Genomic DNA, 21458 nt, shown 5'->3' on the forward strand with positions numbered 1-21458 from the left:
TAGGGAAAAGAATGGGAAAATATGAGCAGGGACTCAGGGAACTGAATGACAATATGAACTGCATGAATATACATGTTGTGGGTGTCCCAGAAGGAGAAGAGAAGAGAAAAGGAGGAGAAAAACTAATGGAGGAAATTATCATGGAAAATTTCCCAACTCTTAAGAAAGACGAAGTTACAGATCCAAGAAGTACAGCGTACCCCAAACACAATAGATCCAAATAGACGTACTCCAAGACACTTATTTATCAGAATGTCAGATGTCAAAGAGAAAGAGAGAGAATACTTAAAGCAGCAAGAGAAAAGCAATCCATCACATACAAGGGAAGCCCAATAAGACTATGCATAGATTTCTCAGCAGAAACCACATAGGCAAGAAGACAGTGGGATGATATATTTAAATCACTAAAAGAGAAGAACTGCCAACCAAGGATTTTATATCCAGCAAAATTGTCATTCAAAAATGAGGGGGAAATTAAAACATTTCAGACAAAAAATCACAGAGAATTTGTGACTGAGAGACCAGCTCTGCAAAAAATACTAAAGGGAGCACTAGATAAGAAAAGACAGGAGAGAGAGGTGTCAAGGAGAGTGTAAAAATGAAGATTATTAGTAAAGGTAAAAAGAAAAAAAAATCACAAATGACATATAAAATAAAAGGCAAAATGGAAGAAGAAAGTACTGTCCATACAGAAATAACACTAAATGTTAATAGATTAAACTCCCCAATCAAAAGACATAGACTTGAAGAATGGATTACAAAACAGGACCCATCTATATGTTTCTGCAGGAAATGCACCTTAGACCCAAGGATAAACATAGGTTGAAAGTGAAAGGTTGGGAAAAGATATTCCATGCAAACAACAATCAGAAAAGAGCAGAATTAGCTATACTAATATCCAAAAAATTGAACTTCAAATGTAAAACAGTTCAAAGAAACAAAGAAGGACACTATGTATTAATAAAAGGAACAATTTAACAAGCAGACATAAGAATCGTAAGTATTTATGCACCAAGCCAGAATGCTCCAAATACATGAGGCAAACACTGAAAAGAGAAATAGACACAGCTACCATAATAGTTGGAGACTTCAATTCCCCACTCTTATCAATGGACAGAACATCTAGACAGAAGATCAATAAAGAAACAGAGAATTTGAATAATACAATAAATGAGCTAGACTTAACAAACATTTATAGAACATTATACCCCACAACAGCAGGATACACATTTTTCTTAAGAGCTCATGGATCATTCTCAAGGATGGACCATATGCTGGGTCACAAAGCACACCTCAATAAATTTAAAAAGATTGAAATCATACAAAACACTTTCTCAGATCATAAAGGAATGAAGTTGGAAAGCAATAATAAGCAGAGTGCCAGAAAATTCACAAATATATGGAGGCCCAACAACACACTCTTAAACAACTAATGGTCACAGAAGAAATTATAAGAGAAATCAGTAAATGTCTCAAGGCAAATGAAAATGAAAATACAACATATCAAAATTTATGGGATGCAGCAAGAGCAGTACTAAGAGGGAAATTTATTGTTTTAAATGCCCATATCAAAAAGAAGAAAGAGCAAAAGTTGAAGAATTAACTGTCCACTTGGAAGAACTAGAGAAAGAACAGCAAATTAACCCCAAAGCAAGCAAAAAGAAAGAAAGAATGAAGATTAGAGCAGAAAAATGAAATTGAGAACATAGAAAAACTGAGTAAATCAACAAAACCAGAAGTTGGTTCTATGAGAAAATCAATAAGATTGATGGACCCTTAGTGAGGTTGACAAAAAGAAGAAGAGAGATGATGCAAAAAAATAAAATTAGAAATGGAAGAGGAGACATAACCACTGACCCCACAGAAATAAAGGATACTATGAACAACTTTATGCTAATAAACTCAATAATGTAGATGAAATGGACAACTTCCTAAAAAGGCATGAACAATCAGTATTGACTTGAGAAGAAATGGACGATCCCAACAAACCAATCACAAGTAAAGAAATTGAGTCAGTTATTAAGAAGCTCCCCAGAAGGAAAGTCCAGGACCAGATGGCTTCACATGTGAATTCTACCAAACATTCAAGAAAGAATTAGTACCAATCCTGCTCAAACTGTTCAAAAAAATTGAAGAGGAGGGAAAGCTATCTAACTCATTGTATGAAGCCAACATCACCCTCATACCTAAGTCAGACAAAGATATTACAAGAAAAGAAAACGACAGGCCAATCTCTAATGAATATAGATGCAAAAACCCTCAACAAAAGTCTTGCAAATCAAATCCAGCAGCACATTAAAAGAATTATACACCATGACCAAGTAGGATTCACCCCAGGTATGCAAGGATGGTTCAACATGAGAAAATCAATTAATGTAATACACCATATCAACAAATCAAAGCAGAAAAACCACATGATCATCTCGATTGATGCAGAAAAGGCTTTTGACAAAATTCAACGTCCTTTCTTGTTGAAAACACTTCAAAGGATAGGAATAGAAGTGAACTTCCTCAACATGATAAAGGGAATATATAAAAAACCCACAGTTAACATCATCCTTAACAGGAAAAAACTGAAAACTTTCCCCCTAAGATCAGGAACAAGTTTGCATTGGAAGTTCTAGCCAGAGCAATTAGACAAGAAAAAGAAATACAAGGCATCAAAATTGGAAACGAAGAAGTAAAACTCTCACTGTTTGCAGATGATATAATACTAAATGTTGAGAACCCAAAAAAATCCACAGCAAGACTTCTAGAGCTAATAAATGAGTATAGCAAAGTGGGAGGTTACAAGATCAACACTCAAAAATCTGTAGTGTTTCTATACACTAGTAACGAACAATCTGAGGGGGGAAATCATGAAAAAAATTCCATTTACAATTGCAACCAAAAGAATAAAATATTTAGGAATAAATTTAACTAAAGATACAAAGACCTATACAAAGAAAACTACAAGAATTTGTCAGAAGAAATCACAGAAGACCTAAATAAATGGAAGGGCATACTGTGTGCATGGATTGGAAGACTAAATATAGTTAAGATGTCAATTCTACCTAAATTGATTTACAGATTCAATGCAATACCAATCAAAATCCCACAAACTTACTTTTCAGAAATAGGAAAACCAATAAGCAAATTTATCTGGAAGAGCAGGGTGCTCTGAATAGCTAAAGATATCCTGAGAAAGAAAAATGAAGTTGGAGGTCTCATGCTACCTGACTTAAGGTATTATGAAGCTACAGTGGTCAAAACAGCATGGTACTGGCATAAAGATAGATATACTGACCAATGGAATCAAATAGATTGTTCAGATATAGACTCTCTCATCTATGGACAATTGATCTTTGATAAGGCAGTCAAGCCAACTCACCTGGGACAGAATAGTCTCTTCAATAAATAGTACCTAGATAACTGGATATCCACATGCAAAAGAATGAAAGAGGATCTATGTCTCACACCCTATACAAAAATTAACTCAAAATGGATCAAAGACCTAAACATTAGATCTAAGACCATAAAACTTTTAGAAGAAAATGTAGGGAAATATCTTAGCAATCTTATAGTAGGAGGCAGTTTCCTAGACCTTATGCCTAAAGTACGAGCATTAAAGAAAGAAAGAAAGAAATGGGAACTCTTCAAAATTAAACACTTTTGTGCAACAACAAACTTTGTCAAGAAAGTAAAAAGACAGCCTACACAATGGGAAACAATATTTGGAAATGATATATCAGATAAAGTATCCAGAATATACAAAGAGATTGTTTAACTCAACAACAAAAAGACAGACTATCCAATTATAAAATGGGCAGAAGACATGAACAGACACTTCTCAGAAGAGGAAATACAAATGGCCAAAAGGCACATGAAAAGCTGCTCAACTTCCCTGGCTAGTAGGCAAATGCAAATCAAAACCACAATGAGATATCATCTCACACCCACCAGAATGGCCGTTATCTATTAAACAGAAAACAACAAGTGCTGGAGAGGATGTGGAGAAAGAGGCACACTTATCCACTGTTGGTGGGAATGTCAAATGGTACAACTGCTGTGGAAGGCAATGTGGTGGTTCCTCAGGAAGCAAAGTATAGAATTGCCATATGACCTGGCAATGCCATTGCTAAGTATCTACTCAGAGGTCATGAGGGCATGAACACAAATGGACATTTGACCACCAATGTTTATAGCAGCATTGTTTGCAATTGCGAAGAGATGGAAACAGCCAAAATGGCCATCAACAGACGAATGGCTAAACAAGCTGTAGTATATATATATTATGGAATATTATGCAGCTGTAAGACAGAATATAGTTATCAAGTATGTAACAACATGGATAGGCATTAAGGACATCATGCTGAGTGAGATTAGCCAGAAACAAAAAGACAAATACTATATGGTCTCAATGATATAAACTGACATTAATGAATGTACTTAGAGAATTTCAGTTGGTAACAGAGACCATCAGGAGATAAAATAAGGAAGATGCTGGGTAATTGGAGCTGAAGGGATGCAGATTGTGCAAAAGGACTGATTGTAAAAATGCAGAAATGGACAGCACAATACTACCTGACTGTAATACAGTAACGTTAGAACACATTAGAAGTAGAATGTGAGAATGATAGAGGGAGGAGGCCTGGGGGCACAAATGCAATCAGAAGGAATGATAGATGATAGAAACTGAGATGGTATAATGTGGGAATGCCTAGAGTGTATAATGATAGTGACTAAATGTACAAATTTTAAAATGTTTTTGCATGAGGAAGAACAAAGGAATGTCAATAATGCAGGATGTTAAAAATAGATGGCAATTAATATTTTAAAACTTTAACTAATGTGTGAGACTAAAGAAAAAAATGTTTATTTGGTACAAAATTTATATTTTGACTACTGCATTTCCTAATATAACTTATATGGACAGTTTAATTGAACATCATAGTACTTGGAACCTTGAGTAGGGCATGAGATTTTGCAGGTTTGTCCAGAGTGATGCTCTGATAAATCCCAGAGTGATTTGAACAGTGAATAAAAATGTATTTGCAAAGTCCCCTTGGGGAAATGGTGAGAAAGGGGGGAAATTCAACTTCCCCAAGTGGAGAATTCTTGATATTCTCACAAGCAGTGGGGACAACCAAAGCAATAGACTGAGCCCCCAATCTTGGGGTTTGTGCATATGAAACTTAACCCCGCAAAGGACAGGCTAAACCTACTTAAAATTATGCCTAAGAGTCACCCCCAAGAGAACCTCTTTTGTTGCTCAGATGCGGCCTCTCTGTCTCAGCCAACAGTACAGGCAAACTCCCTGCCCTCCCCCTGTCTACGTGGGACATGACTCCCATGGATGTGGACCTTCCTGGCAACATGGACAGAAATCCTGGAAAGAGCTGGAACTCAGCACCAAGGGATTGAGAAAACCTTCTCGACCAAAAGGGGAAGGGGAGAAATGAGACAAAATGAAGTGTCAATGACTAAGAGATTCCAAACAGAGTCAAGAGGTTATCCTGGAGGTTATTCTTATGCATTAAATAGATATTACCTTTTTAGGTAAGGTGTAACAGAGAGGCTGGAGGAAACTGTCTGAAAATGTAGAGCTGTGTTCTGGTAGCATGTTTCTTGAAGATGATTGTATAATGGTATAGCTTTCGCAATGTGACTGTGTGATTGTGAAAACCTTGTGTCTGATGCTCCTTTTGTCTACCTTATCAACAGATGAGTAAAACATACAGAACAAAAATAAATAATAGGGGGAACAAATGTTAAAATAAATTTAGTAGATTGAAATACTTGTGATCAATGAAAGCGAAGGGCAAGGGGTATGTTATGTACGAATTTTTTTTTCTGTTTTCTTTTTATTTTTTTTCCTGAATTGATGCAAATATTCTAAGAAATGATCATGATATGAATATACAACTATGTGATGATATTGTGAAATTATTGATTATATATGTAGAACGGAATGGTCATATGTCAAGAATGTTTGCGTTTGTTGTTATATTTTTTAAAAATTGAAAAATTAATAAATAAAAAAATAAAAATGAACAGAGAGATACAAGTGCTGGAGAAAATGTGGAGAGCGAGATATACCTGTTCACTATTTGTGGGAAGGCTGAGAAGTGCAGCCTGGAGGGCAGTGTGGTGGTTCCACAGGAGATAGGGGTGGGGTTGCCATATGATCCTGAAACCCATTGCTAGGTATATACTTGGAAGAACTGAAAGTGGGAACAGGAATGGACACATGCGCACTCGTGTTTATGGTGGCAGTGTGTTCAGTATTCACAATGGATGGAGGTGGCCTAAGGGTACATCAACTGAGGAATGGAAGGGAGAACTATGATGTATACATGCAATGGACTACAGAGTGGTTGCAAGAAGGAATAAAGTTGTGAGGCGTGCAACTAGGTCAATGAAACTTTAGAACAGTGTGTTGAATGAAATAAGCCAGAAACCAAAAGATGAATATTTTCATGCCTCACTCATATGGACTAACTATAATATACAAACTCAGAAAATTGAAATTGAGAGCATTGGTTAATCAGGTTAAGGCGTATTGTAAAGGTTCCTAGATTGTAAGCTCTTACAGCTGTCACATCTATTTGGAATTGTAACTGTTATTTCTAAATTCTGAGATGCTGAGCTATTTGTGTATAACCTGGTCTTTCCCTGGAATTTCGTGTATTTGGGTGACACCTGAGACTCACAGTTAGAGCACTGAGGCTATGAAAGTCAGCATTACCCCATACAGCAACTGCTAAAAAAGTTGAAAAAGGGATCAGACTTCAACTAGAGACAGGAATGAAGCTGATCTGGATAGGACTAAGGTAAATCAGAATACAGCGTAGGGGATTATATGGTCTACATTATAAAACTTCAACTTCTGTGTGAGACAAAAGGAAGGGATGTTTATTTGGTGCAAAATTTATATTTTTTATAGCACACTACCCAATTTAATTCATACGGTCAGTTTATTCAAACACCATAAATACATGGAATCTTGAATAGGGAGTGAGATCTTGTTGGTTTATACAAGTTAATGTGATGCCCCAATTCATTCCAGAGTATTTTTGGGTGGAGAATAAAAAAGTATTTGCAAATTCCCCTTGAGGGAATGGGGAGAAAGGAGGAAATATTCAACTTCCCCATCTGGGGAATTCCCAGTATTCTCACATTAAATTGGGAACAACCAATTTAATAGGCCAAGCCCTCAATCTTGGGACTCATACCTTTGAAACTTAGTCCTGCAAAGGAGAAGCTAAGTCTACTTATAATTATGCCTAAGAATCACTCCCAGAGAACCTTTTTTGTTGCCCGGATGTGGCCACTCTCTCAAAGCCAAATTGACAGGTGAGCTCACTGCCCTCCCCACATGGGACATGACTCCCAGGGGTATAAATCTTCCTGGCAACGTGGGAAAGGACTCCCCAGGATGAGCCAGGAGCTGGTATCATGGGATTGAGAAAACCTTCTTGACCAAAAGGAGAAGAGAGAAATGAAACAAAATAAAATTTCAGTGGCTGAGAGATTTCAAATAGAGAGGTTATTCTGGAGATTATTCTTATTGCATTATATAGATACCCCTTTTTGGTTTTTAGAGTATTAAAATAGCTAGAAGGAAATACCTGAAACTGTTGAACTGTACTTCATAGCTTGATTCTTGAAGACGACTGTATAACTAGAGCTTTTTGTGTGATCATGCAACTGTGAAAACCTTGTGGCTAATGCCCTGCATATTCAGAGTATGGACAAATGAGTAAAACTAAGGACAAATAAATAAATAAATAAAAAGTGAGGATAAGGAGTAAAAAACATGGGTAGATTGAAACACTAGTGGTCAATGAGAAGGAGGGGTAAGCAATATAGGATGTATGGGTTTTTTTTTAAATTTGTTTTTCTGAAATGAAGCAAATGTTCTAAAAATGATCATGGTAATGAATACACAACTATGTGATGATATGGTGAGCCATTGATTTTATGCTTTGAATGGACTGCATGGTGTGTAAAATATCTCAATAAAAATATTTTTAATGTGGCATACACATACTTTGTGGTTATTTTTAAACTGAGTACCTGTGTATGTACAAGAAAAAAATAAATGAAAATGTCTTGTACATTTTCCATTTCTTTCAAAATGGATTCTCAAAGATGATTGTACTGGATCACTAACATTTGTCTAATTTTCAAGATTAAACAAAGAAATGACCACCCATTGATCATCCTGGGAAAGATCATTGACAAAGCTATGGCAAAGTAAATATCCCAAATGTGAGAAGTCGATATGAAGGGATATAGGATATATGGGTTTTTCCAGACCTCATAATATTTCTCTCTCTGTGTTTGTTAATCTTCATTGATTTGGTATTGAAATCAAACTGGCAAACCAGAGAAGACTTTGAATTTAGGGTACAGACATTTCAATTTTTTTTTCATTATGCTGGGAACTAGAATTTTAAAGCTTTATATTCTATTTTATTTATAAGATATTCAACATTGAGAACATTTATATTGAGTCCGTTTAAGTAATCTTATAAATACCACAGTTATGTATACACAAGTGTCTTTCACAATTCAATGCAAAATAGCGATAACAGCAAGTCTATTCTTGAATCAGTTTGATATTCTTAGTCTTCATACACACGTGGGACAGACTAAATTTGTGCTGTTTGTTCTTCAAATTCTTACAGAATTTTGTGCTCCAATCTTCTCAACACAGTCTTTTTACCCCTGCAAACGCAGAACAATGTGGAAAATGAAAACCATGCTGGTCCCCATGAGCCAACCATGCCAAACACATCCCAGCTGCCTGGATATTTGTACATAGCATTTCGTCCTCAATTCATCATTTCCTATTAAAAATCTTCAACAGCTAAATTAGAGTTCTAATGTGTATTCTCCCATTTATGATGTCACTTCCCTGCCATGTTAAATTATGTTCTGTTACACACATCACATGCCTCATTAAGGAGCAACAGTGTCATTTCACATCGCTGGACATCCAGAGGTTATTGCATCCAAACCTCTCACTCCATGAATGAAGAGATCTCTTCAAAGAGATGCTGTGCATTTTGGAGAGATGTTTTCAGTCACGATTAAAATTGTTTCCACCTCTGATTAGATTTCACACAAAACCTTTAAATTTTCTGTAGCAGGGAAACCATCTTAACTAATCAATTACTTTTTCCAGACCTCATAATATTTCTCTCTCTGTGGTCGTTCATCTTCATTGGTTTGGTATTGAAATCAAACTGGCAAACCAGAGAAGACTTTGAATTTAGGGTACAGGCATTTCAATTTTTTTTTTCACTATGCTGGGAACTAGAATTTTAAAGCTTGATATTCTATTTTATTTGTAAGGTATTCAACATTGAAAACATTTATATTGAGTCCATTTAAGTAATCTTATAAATACCACAGTTATGTACACACAAGTGTCTTTCACAATTCAATGCTAAATAGTGATAATGTCACATTTATTCTTGAATCAATTTGATATACTTAATACCCATGTATTTCACCATTCACATCCTTTCACTTAGCACAAGTACATGCATGAAACATATCTTCAAAGCTTTGAGGTTTAAGGACCTACAAATCTATATTCACAAGTCTATTTAGATTCCAATAAGAGAAGGGAGATTGGATTTGAGGAATGAGAAGATGCTTTCCCCCTCTGGAGTCTGTGATTCTACTTCTGCAGTTTCACCCTGGACAGGACATCCTTCAGAGCCCGGTGGACCTGCTTGTTCCGCAGAGTGTAAATGATGGGGTTCAGCAGTGGGGTCACCACAGTGTTCACAAGGGCAGCCTCTCTGTTGGACTCCAGCCTGCTCCTTTGCTTTGGTTTCACATAAATAAAGACACAGCTGCCGTACGTGAGAGAGAGGACAATGAGGTGAGAGGAGCAGGTGGAGAAAGCTCTCTGTCACTCCTTGGCTGTTGGGAGATGCAAAATTGTGACTACAATGTTGCCGTATGCGACGGCCGTTAAGAGGAGGGATGTCGGAAGGATGAGCAAGGCAAGGCTGAAGGACAACATTTCAATGCAACTGGTGTCAGAGCAGGAGAGATTAGTTAAGGGCCCAAAGTCACAGAAGAAGTGAGGGATGACATAGGGGCCACAGAAAGATGACTGGGAGAGCATTCCAACTGGTACCACCATGAGAAAGAACCCTAAAACCAAGCAGGCGGTGACCAAGAGGACACACATCCTTGGGTTCATGATGGTGGGATAATGCAGAGGTTTGCAAATGGCCAAGTAGCGATCCAGAGATAAGATAGCCATAAGGAAGAAAACAGTTGCTCCCACAAAGAAAAAGGTAAAGGCTTGTATGAAACAGGTAGTGAAGGAAATTGTTTGCCTCCCTGAAAGAAAGATGGCCAGCAATTTGGGAATAACAGTCGTTATAAAACAGCGTTCAAGGAAGGAAAAACTGCTAAGGAAAAAGTACATAGGTGTCTGTAGGCAACGGTCTGCCCAGGTGCAAATGATTATGAGTGTGTTTCCTGTGATGGATGCCAGGTATGCCAGCAGGTGCACCATAAAAAGGACCGTGCCCAGGGACTGGACAGCAGGAAAGCCCTCCAGGATGAATTCCTGGACTGTTGTTCAATTCATTGCATCCACTGTCATCGGCTTTTCCAATTCTTTAATTAACTCTCTTTGAGATATTTTGCAGTGTCATGACTGAAGGATAAAGAACTTAAGGAAATAAGTAGCATAGTGTAGGTGTGGTGATTGGAATTTTCATTATTTGGAAACATTGTATGTTGTATGTACTGTAACATAATATTTCATATGTAGCCCATCATTAAGTAAAAATGAGTAGTTTTTATCTTTGAATATGTTTGAGTTACGTGCAGCACAAAATCCTGGATAAATAAGAACTGTACATGTGGTTGCCAATCTTAATAAATGAAAATGCATTGTTATTGCTCTTTCTCATTTCCCTACATAGTTGATTACCAAGGAGAAAAACTCTATTTAAGCTGAGCATCTGACCACGCCACATATTTCTGGTAGGATTCCATTCATATTGTTATACACAAGGCGAATGTTACTGAAGGAAAATCATTGCAGCCTTAAAAAACTTATGGTCACAGAAATCTGTATTCCCACAAAAAAATATTCTCTCATGATGCCCTATCCAAAAAATATTCCCTCACCATGCCCTTTAAGGATTCTGATCTACATTTGAGGTCATAAGACTTCCTGAACCACAACTGCACCATTATAAATTACATTAGATTAATTACATTGATATGTCTTTTAGTCTCCAGTATCTTGGAGCAGCTAGAAGGAAAAACCTGAAATTGTGAAACTGCAACCCATACCAAACTTTGAAATCTGCTCTATAACTACCTGTTGAAATGTACTTGGAAATTTATTGCTTTTTTGTGTGTATACGTTATTTTTCAATGAAAATGTTAATAACAACAATAAAAATGTTAAAAATGAAAAAAATTAAGTTAGATTAGAAGAGTCACACAACTAGACCAATTCTAGTTGATATTGTAGAACGAGGCTGGGTTTTTTCACATAAAGCCAGAGAGAGATTGGTAAAGGCGAGTTTTCCCTTCATCCACACTAAATGTGTCAGTCCAGGAAAGAATTTTTATCTTCTGATTTCCTGTCTGGAGCCCCTACCTAAAAACTGAAAGAGGGATTGCCTGACCTGACACCACCAAATATTTTTTGATTCATTCTCCCTCCCATTGTCCATGTTAGTAAAATAAATATTCCGTTTCACCATGTAAATCCACAAACCTCTCTTATATGAGCTTTTCCTAATCTGGTTAACTAGTGTTAATCTCAGATCTCATAACTGGATGTCTTATTTAGACAAACCCCAATACCCCTACTCTTTTTAGTGGGCGACGTCAGCTGAGGAGGAGCAGATTCTGCTTTAGCTTTCAACATACAAACTGCAAGATGATCCAGTCACAGTAGAGTCACCCGTATGCAGATGACAGCAACCCGAGCTCTGCTCTCTGCTTTTTCGCTCTTCCAACAAACCCAGAAACTTGTCTAGGCAGCTGGAAGTGTACTAAAATAAATACTTGCATTTGAGAGGCTCCTAATTTGTGCCATAGAAAAGGTCAGCATGTGCATCACTCCTGATAGCTATCCATACTTCCTCATATGATCCAGAGCTCCCCAAACTGGGATCAACTCCCCAAACATGGATCAATCAAGTGATTGCTCCATGCAGACATGCCTGATAAAATCCTGGGAAAGAAATTAAAACTTCAACAATCTGTGGGATTTGTAAGTCAGTTCACATGGTATTCCAAAAAGCGTTCATACTTGCTTGCCAGGCCCCAGGTCCCCATCAAGCTCATGTACCAGCCAGCACAAGGAAGAGACCCTGCTTGCTGGGGAATGTTCCAGGGCAGGGTGGAAGACAACAGCCTTCTCACCCAGGCAGTCCCCTTGTGCGTAGATACTATTTCTCCAAATGGTGAGGACACCCACACCATTGGGAGCAGATCTGAAGCTGAAATGAACTTGCCCTCCCATGTGTTTACCATTGCACCATCATTTGAACCACTCAGGACACACAAGGAACAGTGGGAGGCCCTAGGCACACCCAGACCTCATTAGTAGAAGATGAAACAAAACCTGATAGAGACCAAGGTCCGCCTAGGATCTCTGGTGGCTGCTAATTGGACACTGTTGGAAATAGGAAATTATAATGCAAACATCATAGTTACTCTTTCATTATGTGTGCAAATAAAGTGGACTCCCACATGTCTGGGTTGTTCTCCATGAAAATCTTCAAAGGTGGAGTACATATAATTACCCCAGGTTTTGTAAAGTCCCAAATTACAGCATGTTCCTAAGATAGGTTTTAAAGACCAGGGAAACAATTTTCAAATGAAGCATAAATATCCCATTTATTTTCAACGTTTGTGAGTATTCTGGGTGACCAAGTAGAATAAATAGAATCAGAGAGTCAGGTACCACGTTATCTCATAATATTAATCCTGTCTTTATTGCACATTTTAAAACTCCATCATGATGATTTTATGGATATGCCTTGGGGACTATCCTCTCCTCTGGCTCTGTTTCTTCTCCTTGTTGATTTCACGTGTCTGCTAATCCCTCAGCTGGAGCCCCTATCAACTGGACATCATCTTCTCTAAAATATGTATATTATCTATGTTTGAAATCATGTCTCCCAACACATTTCAGCCAAAGAAAAGTTGGGTTCTACAATACAGCTAAACGAAGTGAAAACGCTATTGAGTTAGGTGGAAAATGTGGAACACTCTTCATTTTGTTACCATATTTGCTACGCTTTGTGCCCTGACTTTGTTGCATCTCATCTCTTAATCATCCAACCCCCCAGAGTAGAAAGACAGCAGGACCTCCCAGGGCATTAATAGGGGATAAGAACACAACGTGAGCTAAAAGTGAAGAATAGTCTCCCACAGGAGTCACCCAATGTAAGGTTCAGCTTTATTTCTAATAAAGCCTCAAATTTCTCATGTGAAGCCACACACACCTCAGGGCAAGAAAAGATCTGATGAACCCAAACTCCCACCATTGCATGGATATTTCCACAAACTTTGGGGAGCCATGGAAGACCAAAAAAAAAAAAAGTGATCCTACAATTATGGGTCAAAACTAGGGCACAGTGAAATTTCCCAGCACTAATGTTTGTAAGGCAAGGCATACTGTGGCTGGATCCTCAAGATTGCAAGGGAAGGCGAGATGCACAGTCACTGTCGGTTATAAATAACAAGCTCTTCATCATGCTTTTTAAACAGCTTTAATGAGATATAATTCACATGTCATTCAAGTTGGTATTTATATATACAATTAAATGGCTTTAGTATATTCAAAGAGTTGTATATCTATTAACAATAAATTTTATAATATTTTCATCACCCCCCAAAAAACCCCATGCCCTTAGCCATATGGTATAAGCTCTAAAACTAATGCTCAGTATTGTGCACTTCCTCAACATCTGTGGGGAAACCAGGAGGACCTTGAATGGCCTAATCACAAGTTGCTCTTATATAGATTCAGATATTGGCTGGGAATGGAGATAGTCAATGTCTTCCTCACTCACATGTCTGGCACTTAGCTGTAAAAAATCAAACACCTAGGGCAGCTCTCTATTTCTTTGTGGTTTATTTCGTGATCTCTCAACATGATAGCTTCAGAGTACCTGGATGTCTAGCGTGGTAGCTTGAGGCACCAAAGTGAGTAGCCTAAGAGGAAGTACCAGGAAGAAGTTATATTGCTTTTTTTATCTTAGCCTAGGATATCACGTCACATTCTTCCTATCTTTCTCCCTGTCTTTGCCTTCCTTTCTCCTAGGCTTTTTCTCACCCTCCTAGACTCCTTTCACCTACCAGCAAGCCACCATATTCTTATTAGTTTCTTAGATGAAGAATTATCTTTTTTTGTATTCAGTCATTGTAGATTCCATCAGGGAAAAGGCAGAAGAGATTAGGAGACAGCATTCGCTTTGCGCAGCCCAAAGAGGATTATTGTGATGGGCCAGAATATTGTTCCTAATTTTTCACTCCTTCCCTGTAATAGTCATACTTCTATTTTCTTTTCCATGTGAAGTTGTGGTGCTTTTTGCTAGGATAGGATACAGTATATTTCCCCACCCACTGATGTTGAGCTTGGCCACACGACTTGCATTGGCCTGTGGTACATCAGTGGACATGATGCAAGTGCTGGTTTTAAATGTATTTACTTGGTTTGGCTTAGTCTCCTGCACTAAGCCCAACACCCATAAGAAGAACATACCCGAGGTCGCCACTGGTCTCAGAATGAGAAAACAGGTGGAGCAGAACTGACCCAGCCATCAGCTGGGGCCATGCCACCCAATCCCAGCTGAGCCAAGCAGAACCATCTGCTCTGCACAACTGTGAGTGAGAAAAGAAATGTCTGTTGTTGTGAGCTGCCGAATTAGTGGGTTAGCATGCAATATCACCACAGAGAAATTTACCAAAAACATGATAAGTGAGGGGCTGTAACTCCCCTAAATGCAAGAAAAGGATGGAAGCAGCTTGGATTAAATAAATTTTTAAAAATTCCCTCTGTTTGTGGGTAAGGGGTTAATAAAATACTTTCCATTTCTGCAGAAGGATTTGATCTTTGTTTATGTACTAGCTCAGTTCCCTTGGAAACCCAATGAATATGGAGGTCAACTGTGTTACTAAGCAGTGGTGCCTAGGTAAGAGTGATCCACCAAATGGTCAACTGCACCCAGTTGCTTTTCAATGGAAGGACAAGATTCCGTTACAAATGGACTTTATTCCTTTTTATTTCAGAAATTGTGTTAGGACATATTCATCATCCATGAGTATATTAGTTCCTACAGCTGCCACATAAATTACAGCAAATTGGGTAGCTTAAAATAAGAGAAATTCATTCTCCCATGGTTCTGGAGACCAGAAGTTGGAACTAAAGTTGATGTCAGGAATTCAAGGTGTCCACACTCTCTCCAAGGGCTCTAGGAGAAAATCCATTCCTTCCGCCTTCTGGCAGCCACCCAATAGCCCTTGGCTGTTTGTGGCCACATGGTTCTAGTATCTGCCTCCATCTTGATGTTGCCTTCTCCTCTGCCTGTGATATGTGAGATTTAGAATATTTGTGACTTGGAGCCCTGCTGGGTAACAAAGGATAAATTCCTCCCATCAAGATCTCTTACTTACTCACATCTTTTGTCAGATAAAGTAGTATTCACAGGTTCCAGGGTATAGGAAGCAAATATAGCTGAGTGGAAAGGGGTAGGTGAATATTTTTCAGCCTACCACACTGCCACAGCATGGAAGGGAAAATAAAAGGTCTACTTGCACAGTAAAATGATTCCCCGCACACACACACACACACACACACACAAAGAGACATACCTGTACTGGGGCATTCTTTATGTATTTACATTCAACAGGTTCAAGAATCCCCACAATAATACAATTTCCAAGAGATTATCAGTCAGACACTGGGCTCGGCGGCCATCAACAGGAGTGAATAGGATTGATTAATGAGGTACTTCTCATGGTAAGAAATTGCAAAGGGAAGCATTTCTTTTTTAAATTATTGTCAGGATAAAATACATTTCCCTGGGTCTGATATATGCCTCGCCATCTTCACTGCATAAAATGATTGCTGAGAGTCATTTTCCCACCACTTTTAATTCAGATTAACTGTTTTTTTTATTTCTTTCCCTTGATCAGATGTGTTACACTCACTCTTGCCCACCTGCACTCTTACCAGGTGTCCCTGTGCCTAGAATACTGTCCTTCTGTCCCACACTGACCCTATATGACCCTGTTCCCTAGTACCCTTTAGATCTCTGCTTAAATGACCCTTGTTACAAGAGGCCTTTTCTGATCCCTGCAGGCAGGTGAGGTTTCTCTACTGAGTGTGTTTCCCCTATCATGACACTTTATTTTCATTATTTGTTGAATTTTCTCCCCCATTAGATAGCAGCACATTATTTGCATGTCCTGCTCACTGCTGTATCTGCAAACAGGAGCTTGATAATGGCAAGATATGTATTTGTAGTGAGAAGGAAGTAGGGAAGGAGGGGAGGGATGGAAGGAGGGGTGGAGGAAGGGAAGAAATTTCACATTGACATAGTTGGAACTGAGATAATTATATGGTTGTCCCTGACCAAATAACCATGCCAGCAGGAAAAGAATAGTTTAGCAATAAATTATGTAGGCCTTAATGATTCAAGTAATAGCCTTCTGGCTTTACTTTGTTTATATGCACTGCACCACTGCACTGTAATCTCCGAGTCCCCTTAAAGTTAAATTAGTCTCCAGCATCTGAGGCCCATACTCTCAGCCCGAATTGACCAGACAGCTGACTAAGAGAACTGGCTTATGGTTGTGTCGGATTGTGGACCTCAGGATCCGAGAGAACTGATCTGCGCCTTTGGAACTCTGTGATGTGTCAGAAAGGGGGTGGAAACAGGTGAGTGTCGTGGCACTCCTAAGGCCCTCTGCAAAGGGGGCTTCACATGGCAAACCAAGATTATTAGCTCCACATCTGAAGAAAGAGTGATAAGGGCTGTTCTGCTCCTGTCGTAAGTGCATCAGGAAAGTAAGTGCCTTCATCCAGAGATGGGAAATAGGGATACAAGCATTGCTCTGACACCCAGAATCAAATCAGGACAGTAAAGAAAGCTTTCTAGAGGAGTCAAAGAGGTTCATCTCCCTGATATTTGAGAGACAGATCAGTGTGTCAGTAACAGAGCAGTGTGTCAGAACCCCAGAAACCAATCAAATCATAAGTTAATGAACCCCCATCTCATCAAGGGATGACATACCACTTAATGGACACCCTCCCTTCACTGCATCTTTAAAACACAATTCCCAGAGCAAGGCAGAGAGCCAGAGCCATTTTCTCTTTCCTTTTGTTGGCTCCCTGGGCAGAAACCATCTCCAGACCCCCACCTGCTATCTCTCTTTCACTCTCCCACCTACCTTCTCCCTGCTCCCTCACCTCAATAAACCTGTTAAGCTTTGAAAAACAAAAAAAAAGAGAGAGCTTCTTCTCTGCACCATCCTGCAGGCTGACCTCTTAAGAGCGGATCTCTGCAATCTGTAGGAGGAAACCTGGTAGGACTTTTAACTCTCATAGGGGACATCACGTGGGATCCTCATAATGTTGGCAAACTCAGAATTATGGTCCCCTTGCCCCTGGGGCAGAAAGAGCTTTTGTCATCACAGACTTAGCCAGCACTTAGTGTCCAAGACCAAATCAGAAAGAGCAAGGCTTGGATCTGTCAGAGCCTGAAGCACTCAGGACAGAAACCACAAGTGGCAGCAGCAGCATCGAGTCAAAGACCCATTAAAGGAAGGGCTGCATCACACAGTGCCCAGGCAGGAGAACAGAAACCACAGCACACATTTCAACAGAGAGAATTTAGTGTAGGGAGTTGGTTAGACAAATTTGGGAGAACTGCAATGACACGAAGGAACACTGAAGATGATACAGAGATGGTAACTGCAGACAGCAGCTCTAAGAGGAGCTCTGTGATAACTGAGAAGCTTGGAGAGGAGGCTTCCCTGAACAGGATCAGAGACCTCTGAGGAGGACACAACTTGTGGGCGGTGCTCCTGAGCTGCCTGTGGGGTGAAGAGAGTCAGAGTTGGGATTCAGAGCCCTGAGGAGGGACCACTGTCTGACTCTGCTGGAAGCTCAGGTCCATGGAGTAGAGTCCCGCTGAGCTGGGACTTGGGCCTTGGGAGAGGCAACACTGATGAGCTGGTATCAGCACCTCTGCTGACTCTGATGAAGCTGGTCCTGCAAGTGTGAAAACTGCAACCAGCCAGTACCACTGTACTCAATAACTGCTGCAAAGTTGAAGAACCATTGTTAGGTGGGGTTGACAGAAACAAGAGGCTAATGGGTTGGAGTAAGTCCCTCTCCTCCTCCAGCTTTCCAGGCTCGCTGTAGCATCTCCTACTGGCAGAGACTAACAGAAATCCTGCTGCAAAGGATAAATAAGGTTTGCAGAATCCCAGTCCAAGGGTTACGAATTAGAAGTCTAGTAATAGAGCTGAGAGACAGTAGATTAATAATCAGTACATGCTGCCACAGGAACTCAAGGCCCTTAGGGAGTTGCACCCCAGCGAAGAGGGAAGCAGGAGCATGCAGTGCATCCAATGCCCAGCACACCGACTCACATGAAAGTTATGGAGACCAGCTCATTTTGCATCTCAGGGAACCCAAGCAAAGGTTGGATTATAATTTGGGCTCTGAGTTTTTCCAGGTGCCAATATGACCTGGGATATATCTGACATCAAATTACATCTATTGACTAGAGTTCATAACATCCAGAGAAGTGAGGCATTCTGATAGGTTTCATTCTTTTGATTAGTCTATTATAGTCTGAGTGCTTAAGGGGAAAACAAAGAGATTAGAGAGTCAGATAGACTTAATATTAAACAGTTTCAGACTCAGACACATCGGGAATCCCAGCCTCCCAGAGACTTGAGGGTGCTCACTCCACAGAAGGGACAAAACAAAGCCCAGCCATTGCTTCATCCTTGAGTGTGACATGGGACTGGTGTAAAGAGACATTGTCCTTGAGAACCCAGGCTCTCTCCTCATCCTATGCTTTGGAAGAGAGGACCAGGAATACTCAAGCTGTGGTTGCTGAGATTCTGGAACTCTTTTCTGGTGTCTGTCCCGTGCTTAGAGTCCTCCTCCCAGAAGGGCCAAGCTATCTCCAGGTCTAGAGGACACTAAGAACTAGCGTGCACATGGGTCATGTCCCCTTCCAGATGGAGTAGGCAAAATGGCTTCTTGCTTGCCTTGGATGAAAGTAACTCCTCCAGTATACTATTCCAAGAGAAAGGAGGTGCTTAGATTAAATTTAGAAAATGAAATTAAAATCTACTCCATGCAATAGAGATTAAATGTGATAGGACTCCTCCAGTCCTGAGGAGATGTCCTTTCTCTGGAATAAATGCCTGCAGCTGCTGGACAAGGCCCTTCTGGAAATGTGATTCAGGTCTCCCACCTCCATTGTTTGTGAGATAGACAATTGCACCAGTTCAGTGGCTGAGACCAATGTTGGTCAGATCTAAATTGTGTGTCCTCTGCTGAGACCAGTATTACCTTTCAAAAAGATTGCTATTCCAGACCCATTGGTCAGGTTGGCGGGAGCTGCAACAGACTTGCTCCTTGTGAGCCAGGGGAGGAGAAAGTGAAGCTCCTTACTGTACCAGCAGTGGCTAGCACAGAAGCTGGAACCCATGGTGACCTATAATATGTGTTGGTAGCTAAGAGCATATGCTCTGGGTTATGAAGTTGCCATTCAAAAATCCTCCTCCACCACTCAGTGGTTGTGCAACTTGGACACGTTGCTTAACCTCTTATATAGTGGTCCCAGAGAACTGGAGATGAAGTATGTCAGTATTAGCCCCAAAGCCGGCATATAGGAGCTTTCAATGACTGTTATGTGAAGGTAAAAACAGCACAGTAGCGACCATAAATCATTCCAAATGTGAGATAGAAGTATCTGGTAGGCTGCAATTCAGAAGAGTGTGATGGCTTGGAGATATGAACCCACAAAAAGTATGCCTTTAAGCGTAATCCATACAAGTGGATGTGAACCCATTTTATCTAGGACGTTTTGATGAGGTTACTTCAGTTAAGGTGTGGCCCAGCAAAATCCAGATAAGTCTTAATCTTATTACCATATCCTTATAGAGAAAGTCACAGACAGAAAAACAAACTACAGGGAGCAGGCAGAAGCTGAAAGTCAGTGGAACCTAGGAGAGAAGAAAGAAGCCAGAAGAGGCTGCCATGTGACATGAAAGCCAAGGAAGCAAATAGTGCTGACAGCCAGCCCCCGAAAGCCACAGTCTTCTGGGAGAAAGCATCACTTTGATAACACCCCAGTTTAGGTCTTCCCCTAGCCTCGAAACCGCGAGCCAGTAATTCTCATTGCTTAAACCAACCTGTTGCATGGTACATGCTTGAGCAGGAAGGAAATTAAAGTAAGGCCTGATCTTGCCCCTAGGGACTTTTGCAGTGTCTGTAGGCATCCTTAGTTGTCATAGCTGGAGCAGCACTGCTAGAATCTAGTGAACAGATGCCAGAGATGCTGTTCAACATCCTGCAGTGCCCAGGGAGAGGCCTCCACAATGAAGATTTATCCAGCCCCAAATGCATACTGCCATGGTGGAGAAATCCTGAAACTCCAGGTTCAAACCCTAACCTGAAGAAAAAGGAAAGTATAAAACCCAAGCATACCACCACCTTATTGTCCAGAAAGTTCAAGAAGCAGCATCCACAGAAAGAGACCTGGATGCCCTGCAGTCCCAGGTCATGTCTCCATCAGATGGTTTCTGTTGCTGGTAAACCCTTCTGGTTTCCCCACTTAGCAAGGGTCTGCTTACTCTTGGAGGTCAAAAGGGTAAAGGCTAGGGTGGGCCACGGTAGCTCAGTGGCAGAGTTCTCGCCTGCCAAACTGGAGACCCAGGTTCGATTCCTGGTGCCTGCCCGTGTGAAAAAAAAAAAAAAAGGTAAAGACTAGTTAGTGGTTTCGGAATCAAGAAAGAATGTATTTGCCTTACTTATATGCATTATCAAAGTCAAAAAGCAGAGAAGTTGGTGAAGTGGAAGTTCTCTCAGTTCCTCTCTGTGGCTCTGAAGACTTGATAATGTGAGGTTGTCAGCTGTCACAGGAGGTACTGCCTGTGGAGTCGTGGGTTTGTCTGCATTAAATCACAAGGACTCATTTTAAGACATAGCATTATGGGGGGAGCAAGAGCTACTTATCTGTCTCAGCTCAGAGAAGCAAATTGGTGTTAGATCTTGCAAAAGGCTACTAAAAGAACAAAGCCTCAGTTGGCAGGTCAGTTGAAGGGAGAGAATGCATTTGTTCCTGAGAAGGTAAACACTGGGTAAGACAGGTTGCTTTGGCAGGGAGAGATGTTCCACCTGGGCCTAAGAGGCCACAGCAGGGAGGACCTGCTGCTCA

At 40.1% G+C, this 21458-nt stretch overlaps 1 long non-coding RNA gene across 3 annotated transcripts in view; it reads left to right on the forward strand.

Annotated features, from left to right (window-relative positions):
- LOC143653488 (uncharacterized) overlaps positions 1–21458 on the forward strand; it is a 157968-nt gene that overhangs the window by 134592 nt on the left and 1918 nt on the right. For 2 of the 3 annotated variants that reach the window (XR_013161320.1, XR_013161323.1), the window contains exon 5: positions 8673–10616. The exons of the other annotated variant lie outside the window; for it this stretch is intronic. This is a non-coding gene — a long non-coding RNA (uncharacterized LOC143653488). Of the gene's footprint in view, positions 1–8672; positions 10617–21458 lie in introns of those variants that run through there. 3 annotated transcript variants of the gene reach the window in all.

Source organism: Tamandua tetradactyla, chromosome 13 (assembly GCF_023851605.1).
Source record: "Tamandua tetradactyla isolate mTamTet1 chromosome 13, mTamTet1.pri, whole genome shotgun sequence".
NCBI lineage: Eukaryota > Metazoa > Chordata > Mammalia > Pilosa > Myrmecophagidae > Tamandua > Tamandua tetradactyla.